Below are 9,691 nucleotides of genomic sequence, written 5' to 3'. Positions count from 1 at the left end.
ATTCACCACTTACCTCCTCATACATTGCCAGAGGTTGGCAGCAGTGCAGAAGGAGGCAATGGATAAAGTTGATATATATTGTGCCATCACTGGCTGGTTATGAGCTGAGTGGTCCTTGCAATGCCAGGTTGTAGCTCCACAGGGGTCCTTTAGCTTAGCTTGCCCAAAGCCAGTTTAACTTCCTAGTCCTCCCCTACATGAGCACATGAATGTATTAAAGAAGGCCATAGAATATGTGTGGTACTGGTACATCAGTTATTCTGATCACACTTGAACTGAATGTGAATTAAAACTCCCAAAATTAATAGAAACAATGCCTGTAGCTTTAATAATGTCTACTGAGCTCTCAGTCACCATTTTAAAGGTTGCTAGGCAACCACAACAATATTAATGTGCCCTCCAAGCCTTGATTTCTATAAAACAAATCCATGAGTGTAGGAGCAAGGCTGGGCTTGGAGGCCATCACAAAACTCAACAGATTTTTTCCTATGAAGAGTCTGTCAGGAGAAGGGAATGATGGAAAACTGAATACAAGAGAGCAGATCAATCAGATTGGCTGGTGATTGTCAAGAAGAAGAAGAACCAGTAAAAGGGGAAAGGCACTGGCAGCAAAGGGAAAGATGAAATAATAAGAGATGAGATGCAGGGGGGGAAAAAGAAATGTCCCACATAAATCTTTGTGGAACTTCGCTTGTTCTACATCTGATTTCTGGAAAGTATCCATTAAGACTAATGAAAATAGGCACTATGAGAAAATTACTGAAAATCCAGCTTCCTGCGCTTCACAAAAGAATGCTATGGAGGATTCTCCAACTACAAGCAGTTCTTTTTCATGGTATTGGCGGTATAATAGGAATGGGGATATCAGTGGCTTAGTCCACATATGGCTTTTTAGATCCTGGTCATGGTGTTCATTATTCCCACAGCACACTGATGTCCTCAGTTCAATTTCTTAGAAAAAGGCACAGTAGATTTACAAAATGTCAGTAATAGTCTTCCATCACCAACGTGCTTAAGTCTGAATCTATGCACAAATGTAGTTTTAGACAGTGCCTCATACAGATTTTAAACTGATGTATTTGCTGCTGCTGCTGCAAGAATTACTGTCCCTTCAGACATTGGCATTTGGATACTCCTGTGGCACAATACTTTTTTAAAGAAAAGGAAGCCTCTACATTCTAAATATCCAGCAGTTAGGCATTTCAGTTCATCTATACAAAAGCTCTGGTATATGCTAAGCTCCAGCATTTTGCATTTATTTGTGGCAATACGAGCTAACATGCAAAATTACTATAATCATGAGTTCAATGTTAATCAATACCGACAACTAAAGCTATGATGAATGTGCGAGAGACTACAGAGAGAAGATGGTGCTTTTAAATTAACTGTATAAGCAGCAAAATTGCTCCTAAAAACATCTCCTGCTAAATTTATTCAATGTCCTTTCAATAGCAGCCCAAACAAAATAAACAGGGCTGAACCTATTGGAGTTTTGTATTTGCTGCCCAGTAAAACCTTATAGCTTCTAGCTCTTTATACAACTAAGATTTATAGTATCTATTCTCACTGTGCAGAGTCCCCAGATAATGTTAATAGATGGCTATTTTGCCAATAAATCCCTCAGGAAGGCAAGAGAAATATCTATTTCAGATGACTTGTTCAGAACTAAATCCACATCCCAAATGGTATATAGTACTTAGGCTTAAGAGACTCGGCTTTATGGATGCAAAGACATTTTTCTCAATTCCTAGCTGAAGGAAGCAGCAAGAAGAAAGCAGCATCGGCGGCTTCCTGATATCTAATGCTCTTGGCATTAAAGGGCTAAAGTTCTAATTTTCTTCAAAGGAATGGCACTGCTTTGTGCAAAGCAAAAGATAAAGTTTCAGAAGAACTCTGCCACCATTTCTCCAGGGGAGGGGAAAGGTTGCAGAAGTCATGTAGAAAGCCCCGATAAGAATTCCAGTAATAAACACTATTGTGTTAAAACCCTATATATCCTAGGGTTGCTGAGAATTTTGACATGAACTAAATTGCCAAGCAAACAATTTAACCCTTCCATTGCACACGAGTGGGGCTCCTGATTGAATCGCCTCAATGTAGCTCTTCAGTGTCCGGCTTTGACACTGTTCCAATCAATTTTGCAGCTGTGCTACCAGAGCTATAGTGTTGGAGCTTGGTCAACTTTTTCATGCCCATCCTTGAAGTTGTGAATGTGGGCTCAAGACATTGCATTGCAGCAAACCCTCAAAGCCTATCCCTTTGAGTAGTTTCAACATTTTTAAAAAACCCAACTTCCATGAATGTGGAGAAAGAAAGAAACAACTCCCTCAAGGCCAGGTGAGAATGTGCATGCATGAATTGGACTACATCTGGACAGCTCAGGGTCTATTGCAAAGAAGACATTAAACAGTCATGGCAAAGTACACAGAGACACTGAATGTGAAATATTTTCCCTCTTTTAGTAAATGTACCTGTTCAGTTAGAGGTGGTGGAAGTTACCACCAAATGTGGTTGTGAATAGGTGGGGGGGCACCTGCAAGAAAACTGACCATGTTTCAGAGGCCTTTCCATAACTCCCATGATGGTTTCACACAAGGAAGAAGTAAGATGAACGTGCAAGTAATTGAACATTCCTGCTCAGTTTGGAAGACATAAACATTGACAGACAGAAATGGATGGATTGGAGTTAGGAGTTACCTTCATCATCAGATTTAATAATAGTGCAACTGTAAGCAGAATTACACCCTTCTAAACCCACTGAAACCAGGGTTCTTAGAAAAGCAACACTGTTCAGGATTGCACTATTAGTCTGTTTTACCAGCAGGACTAGTATGTGCTATGCTGGTCAAGCAGAGAGATAACTGCCTTTCACTACTGTTTCCCAATGTACATGAGGCAAAGATGAAGAGAAAGCCAGAACAGATTTTGTAGACCTAGTTATTACAGCTTCTCTCTACATATGGTTCATTTTGTGTGCCCCCTATTGCTTCATTAGTGAGCCTTCCAGACAGATGGCTTTTGCAAAAGCAGCTGGCTTAGAATTTGGTTTTTTTTTAATAGTCTGCGGTAGCCAAATTCATGGTGGATAGAAAAATCAGTGGGTATTAACTAAGACAAATCCAAGCATATTGTCTCAAGCTCATGTTATTCTAAACATCACAGACCAAGGCAAGACCTTGAAAATTATTCTATGTAACTTCAATTCCCAATATAAAACAGTATTCTAGACTGGATCTGAATGCAGTGGAGTTGATACAGCTATCCTCCAAGAAATCTTCTTCCAACTTATGTGGTGCTTCTATTGGAAGAGAGTAATTTAAATTGAAGGTAGTCTCCTTAGACTAGAGGAAGGCTTCAATTTTTGTTCAGTGAACTGAACCATAAAGCAAAATTCAAATTGTGCCCTGTTCGTGGTTCTTGAAGTCAAGTATGTAGCAAGTATGAACTTTCCATAAACTTTGACATTGTTCGTGTAACTTCAGGCCAGTTTGTAGATGGATACATTCCCAGACATACTGGCTCTGCTCAATCAAATTATTCACAAAATATCAAAGCAACCATTGGAAGGGCATTTAGAGGTTCTGAGGCAGATTCCCTACAAGTCTATGTTTCTAGCTTGCACAGGATCTCTTGTATATTCTCCGGGACCTTGGTCTAGTGACAGACACAGGTTCTGGAGTGGAATGGAAGCTAGAGACACCAAGCTAGAGACACCAAACTTGCCAAGAATCTCCATATAACTCTTCCGTACCTGTCTTCTTCCAGGTTTGGTGAGGATTGGATTCATGGGGTTTGAGTTTGCCCCCCCCCCAGAAGGTGCCTCCATGAAAGTGCTTTCCTGGGGGCACCTTCTTTGGGCAGACATAATTCAGACTCCATAAATCCAATTCTCATCAAACTTAGAGTGCAGGTACAGGAGAGTCACTAATGGTTTGTAAGTGGATCACATTATGAAACATTTTCCTGTTTCATGCTCATCCATAGTAGTAGGATAGGGGAAGGATCCCATTAGCATCTCCCACATTCTTCTGTCTGGATAAATCTAGCCCTGATGTGATAAAAAGTTTGGGAATCTGTGATGACATATCGAAACTGATGTTATCTGAAGGTTTTCATCTGGAATTTGTAGATTAAGGTGGGCCCTGTTCACTATTTGTTTAAGTCAGTCACTAGCAAAGAGTGCAAAAAGAAACTGAGCAAAAAGAGCAAAAAGAAACTGAGAGGCTACAGTCTTTAACAAGAATCTGTTCATATACAAAAGACCCAGGAGCAATGTAGAACGATGTGATCATATAATAAAAGGAAGAAGAAGAAGAGGTGGTGTCAGCATCGTACATACATGGGGATCAGCCCACTGTCATGCAGGTGTCTGTCTGCTCTTCCCTGCCTGTGCATAATAGGTCTGAGAGAGCTCTGACTTGACTGCTTTGTTAGAGCAGCACTACCAGGGCTATTATGAGCCCAAGGTCACCCAGCTGGCTGCATGTGTAGGAGTGGGGAATCAAATCTTGCTCACCGGATTAGAAACTGCCATTCTTAACCACTGCATCATGCTGGCTGGAAGCATTTGGGCCTATCTTCTTCTGCCTAATTTATATTATAGCAATACCTGGTTACTGCCTGAAACGCAGTATAACTTTCTAAATTGCAGTATCTCAAAACTGCTGTAGACTTTAACTATTTTTGAAATACAGTAAGGTAAAACATAGAATATTGGATGATTGGATAGCAACATAAAACTATTCATACAAAAACAGGCTAATATATTTTAATTAGTTTGATTTATAGATTGACTAATTTAAATTGATAGAAATGATATTTAAGGCTTTGAGGAACTTCACTTAGTGCATTAAAACAATATTAAAGAAGGTGCTTTCTTCTAGCACTATACTGTAGCTTACATTTATTAAAATGTTTGATAGTTACGTTATAAATAATTCCCTCCTTAAATATCTCAGTATAAGAACCTATATTTGATTTTGGAAATATTAGCATTACTTTACATGGAAATCTTTGGCAAAGTGGTTAAAAGACAGATGGCTAATCAACTGAAAGTCTAGATATTAATTAATATTAGTAGTAAGGTACCTAAAATATGCATTCTACAACAGAAAAATAGGGCACTAATCCTACCCAGAGGTATATATTATCACAGTCATGGTTAAAAGGCAACAGGAAATAGGTGAGAAATCTTTTACAAATGATTACAAAAAAGACCAGAGCTTATTTTGCAAATTATTTCAAATCTAGGGGGGAGGGGGAGATGGCATTTCATGAAAGAACAGCATTATATGATTATATGCAGGCCTGATAATGCATCAGTTAATGAGGACAGAACACATAAAGGGTCTTTATAAACAAAGAAAGGAGGTAATTTCATTGGAGACCACCTTTATAATAAGTTATTTGACCTGCTCTTGTTAAAAGTTGTGACATAAATTATTAACACCACAGGAGAGTGAGCTAATGGGCTCCATCTGGGAAAATCATGGTTGAATTCCAAACCAACTAGTGGGGGGGGGAGCAGGGAAGCCAGATAAATTAACTGCCAGTGATTGGAACTGAAGAAAGCAAAAATATAATTTAGGGGATACTGACAGATATATTCTGTTCCCAAATATTTTACAAGAGGAAGCATAAAATCCCAAGCCTGGTTACACAGAGCAAAAACTCTGAACTTGGTTTCAATAATTTTGGTTTTAATAACAGTTGTTTTATACATTTTGTCACTGCGCTTCTTCTTTTGAGTCCTTCTTAGTTAATATCTCCACTGCACTTCCTAGTTTGATTAAAGCATTGTTTGGCGGTTTGCGTGTGGGCAGCATTAATAATAATAAGCCACTCTTGGATGCTGCAAGGATGCCATGAGGAAATGCATTAGACTGAGCACATCCCGCACCTTGTCACTAATGATTTATTTTCACCACCCGGTGTCTGAGATCACTACCCCAGTGAAGGTTGCATACCGTGAAAGAAATCGGATTGCATTTGCTTGGATTCCTCTGCTGGCAAGGAAAGCGAGAGGACAGCCTCCAGGAAGGTGACAGTCACATATGCTTCCCTAGAGGTGAGAAGATTCAGAAAATGGTTGGTCATAACAATGACATCATCCTCACAAATGTGTTTGGAAATCATACTTACCCTGCTCATAATGCCTATTTTTCTCTCCAGTTGATCTTCCATACTATTGGTAATGTGGCTTCAGTTTAAAATAAGCTATATTTCAAGTTTGCACATTTGTGTATAGGTGGTCAGTGGCATTTATTATTCGACTAGACAGCTGCCTGGTAGTTGCTAGTCACAAATGCATAGAATTGACCAGAAAAGTCTCATGTCTCAAGGTCAAGGGTGGGGCACGGATTATTTGAATGAGATGAAATTCGAATCTGACTCACTTTTGCATCTGGGCAGTCAGAAGCATTTGTTGTTTATATTAAATAGCCAGCTGTAGCTGTTGCCAACACATGCACAGAACATGTCTCAACAAAATTACTTTTGTTGCAGTTGTGGATGCGTCAATTAACATAGATAAGATTGAAGACCAGCCAACGGGAAAGAGAGTTAATGTGCATGCTTACATTTTATGTCTTCCCCGACATCTTCTAGTTTTTAGGGAAACAACTTTCCAGGGTGAGACTCTTTCACATCACTGTGATTGATGCAATGGTAGGCAGAAGCATCCATTTCAACAGTTACATATTGGGTACACCACTGGCAGGCATCTTCAAGAAATACAAACAGCTTTTCTATCCTGCCTGCTGCAGTCACAGTTCGTAAGACAGCCTTGCTGGATCAGATCAAAAGTCTAGCTAGTTCTGCATACAAAATCTGGCCACACTGGTATAGGACCTGATTACATCTAGATTAGATCACTACACTATTTTCTATGTGGGGCTGTCCTTGAGAAATGTCTGATACAGGATGCTGCAGCCAAGATATTGATTTTAGTGTGGCCATATCACTTCAGTCCCAGATCATCTATACTGGCTCCCAATTTGTTTCTGGCACAATTCAAAGTGCTGGGGCCATTCCGCACAACTTAAATGTAGCAGAAGTCTTACCTTTGGGAAACGCTACTAATTCAACATTCTGCATGACATCACACACAATCTGCAACACTCCCGCAAAAATCACTTTATTGTAGCGCTTTTTGGGGAATCGGGAAAAGTGGATTCCCCCTGAAAAAAACGCTACACTTCTGAGCACAAGCTGCAACACATCAGCGAAAGACATGTGCGTTCTCAATGTAGCGGTAGAAAGAATGTCCCTCCCCCGCTCTTGCCAGAGAAGCTTCCGGAGAAGCAATCGCCATTTTTTCCCCTTAGACCGGGGAAAGCAATGAACGAACGAGGCTTCTCCAGCTAAAGTCCGTCCACAGAAGTGCTTAAGAGTAAAACAACGCTCCCTACTGCAAGTGTCTTTAAGGTTCCCAAGCACAATACAGCCCCCTGCTCGACACTGGCCATAATTTCAGCCACAAATCGTGCCCATGGGGGGGGGATATTTTTTTACTTGAAGAGCATGTAAATGATTAAGTGCCAGCTCCTACGCCAGCAAAAAAAGTATTTCCAAAATGATTGAACACAGATTCGTTGCAACTGGTGTGTTTGCATTTTTAAAAAACAGTTCTTAAAGGGAAAGGGGTTTTTCAGGAGCATGAACACAACAGCCCATTGGCTGTTCCATTTGATTGACAGCCAGGGGCGGGAAGAAGTGCAGAAAAATCTCGCTTCCTTTGTTGCGATTCCAGCAAGACCGGAAACCTGTGGGGAATGAATACAACACTACTGGGACTTCAATATTCCACTAAAATTAAAGGTATGCGGAATGACAAAATTCCACTATTTAATATGGCGTTTCTGCATTCTGAAAATATTTGGCAACATTGGTCCTTGTGCGGAAAGCCCCCTGGTCTTGACCTTCAAAGTCCTACATGGTTAAGGAACAATGTATCCGAATGACCACCTAATCCTTATGATCCTGCCTTATCACTACAGTTATTCTGCTTACCTTTTAAAAATTGTTTGTAGGCTATGATTTTGGGAGGGGGACTGATTCTAATGGTTTAAAAGGGTAATTTTACATTGTCTGATATAAATTGTTAGCTGCCTCAGTGTCCCTTGTATTAGCAGAAAGATGGGATACGAGTTTCATAAATAAATAATAAAATCCCTAGAGATTTGGATTGGAATCTGGGCAGGAGAAGTATGTGATGATGCCCCTGAAGCTTGGAAATTTCAGAGTGAGCTCCATGGTGGTTCGGTGGGATAAAATATACAATGTAATAGAGGAAGAAATACATAGACACAGTTTCTTTTAAAAACTAATTTAAATGAACACTTCAAAACACGAAGAGAAGAAAATTGGAGTTGTCATAAGCCCAAGTTTGATCTTTGATATCTTTGTGGTACTATCAAAAGATTCTAAGGAAAAAATCTGACAAAAGTGCTCCTCCCTAGCTCATTCAGATAGCCCTGCTGCTACTGTGGATGCCACCTCTTATACACATGATCATGGACACCATCAAAGAACTTCAAAAGACTGTCTAGGCAGGGCTTCATTTTGCAGAAGCCATGATTCCTCCCCAAGTGCTCAGTGTCAGGGTGGAGGGTGTGACCTCTGCCGTCCTACGAAAGGAGACCAGACTAACTTGACTCTTCTACAGAACACCCTGCCTTCCAAGGGGGAGACTCATTGCCTGCCAGAAACACTGCATTATTCTGTATTGCAGGCACTACACATTTCCTACAAGTGAACCACTTATGAAGCCCAGGAAGCAATTGCAAAGTGGTGATAGAGTCTGTTTCAAATCTCAATTGCTGGCAATGAAAAGCAAGTGATTTATAGTGAACGCGCAAATGGGCTGTCACAAGGTGCAGTTTTTATCAAGGACAATGACACCGGTTTTGCATTTAGTGAACCATGAAGACCCTTATCTTCTCATCTTTATGCTTTTCTTCTTCTTTGAAATATATTTTTTACTCTTCTTTTTAGCTTATTTCAGCTATTTCATTTTTGAAATCTACCTTTTTTATAAGAAAAAATTGTTGAAAAAATTAAACCCACTGTACATCTCTTATCAAATAAGAACATTGTTGTGTACAAAGTATCTATGGATTCCCTTATCCCATCAAAATAGTCCAGTTTGCCTGCTTCACAATCCATCTCCCAAGTGTACATAATCCTAAATTAGATTAATATTTACCCTGAAGGAGTCATAATTTCAAGAGAGAAAGCCAGATGATTACTTGGAAATTAGATAACAAAGTAATGCTTATCCCTGGGGTGCACCCAAATGCAGAGAATGATCTAGCTGAAGGCAGCAAACTCTGTCAACACTTTGTCTGAATTATCCTGTCAACAAGAAAAAAAATACTTTTCCTAACTTAAGATAACTTTATCAAATTGTTCTGAACTGCTGAGAATAAGGCAAAAGATTTGGGACTTTATTTCCAACAAGAAGGTTGAGAACTTGGATGTGATTGTAATCACTAGATGAACTTGCTGTGATGGAAGCAGCTGCTTATATCATATTTGAACCCCCAACTGGATCATCTCAGCTTTGTTAAATATTTAAATCCAACATTATGTCACGCAGCTTTATGCCTGTCCAACAGCTTCCTGCACAACTTGCTTCAAACACCAAAGAGTCGAGGCAGCTTGAGTCTCAGAAAATAATCTGCCTTTTTTT

Source organism: Paroedura picta, chromosome 5 (genome assembly GCF_049243985.1).
Source record: "Paroedura picta isolate Pp20150507F chromosome 5, Ppicta_v3.0, whole genome shotgun sequence".
NCBI lineage: Eukaryota > Metazoa > Chordata > Lepidosauria > Squamata > Gekkonidae > Paroedura > Paroedura picta.
This window is presented reverse-complemented; position numbering follows the sequence as displayed.